The sequence below is a fragment of the Hippocampus comes genome, unplaced genomic scaffold, assembly GCF_001891065.2.
Source record: "Hippocampus comes isolate QL1 unplaced genomic scaffold, H_comes_QL1_v1.1 scaffold290, whole genome shotgun sequence".
NCBI lineage: Eukaryota > Metazoa > Chordata > Actinopteri > Syngnathiformes > Syngnathidae > Hippocampus > Hippocampus comes.
The window spans coordinates 11,589-11,959 of record NW_017805629.1 but is presented as its reverse complement, the minus strand read 5'-3'; positions in this window follow the sequence as shown (position 1 = coordinate 11,959).

The window sequence follows — 371 nt, the reverse complement described above, 5'->3', positions numbered from 1 at the left end:
CGACGTAAGTGAATAAAGTTAAAATCTTTCGCAATTGCAGTAAAACGCACGCCAATAAAAAGTCACTTACACGTCTTCGTTTCGAATCTGATGAATGTAAACGGCGAAGCGAACAGTCTGTTCGGTCGTGTCGAGTGGGTGCTGCTTTTAAGCTAGTGCCGCGTTCTACAGGACGTTAAGTGAATAAAGTTAAAATCATTCACAATTACAGTAAAACGCACGCCAATAAAAACTCACTTACACGTCGTCGTTTCGAATCTGATGATCGAAAAACGCGAAGTGAAAATGTGTCTCAGTGTCGTCGTTCCGTAGCATCGGGTGGGCGTTGCGTGTATTTAAACTCCCGCGGCATGACGTCTCAATCCGGGTTA